We start from the raw sequence: 530 nt of genomic DNA, 5'->3' as shown, positions 1-530 counted from the left end.
ATTGAAAGCTTGATTTTGAAGGCAAAGTTTTCTATTTGGTGAGCGTGTGGTGCGTTGGGCATTGGTAGAATGGTGATTTTTTTTGGCGTTCCAAGTTCAAAAAGGAATCGGTCAAGATATGACTTTGTTTTCTCGTATATAATATATAATATTTCATGAAAACGTAAGTTAGACAACTATAGGATAAGCTTGGATTGAATTGGGTTATTGATGTGATTAATGAATAAATATGTATATATATGCAGTTGATTTAAGATTTGATATGTGAGTTGTGGATGTGTTATAATTAGTGGTTATATAGATTGAGTTTGTTGGAAAAACATGTATGGAGTTGTTTAATAATGAGATGGTTTGGATATTGATTATAACACTCCAAATTTCTGAAAATTAAATAATGAGTTAATTATGGTTTATTATTTTATTTAAAGAAAATTATTTTTTTTAAAATAATTAAATTAAATTTTATAATATTTTAAGTTTAAAATTTATTAAAATTTTAAAATAATTTTTATTATAATAAAATACTTTTA

The sequence above is a fragment of the Arachis hypogaea genome, chromosome 2 (genome assembly GCF_003086295.3).
Source record: "Arachis hypogaea cultivar Tifrunner chromosome 2, arahy.Tifrunner.gnm2.J5K5, whole genome shotgun sequence".
Lineage (NCBI taxonomy): Eukaryota > Viridiplantae > Streptophyta > Magnoliopsida > Fabales > Fabaceae > Arachis > Arachis hypogaea.
This window is presented reverse-complemented; position numbering follows the sequence as displayed.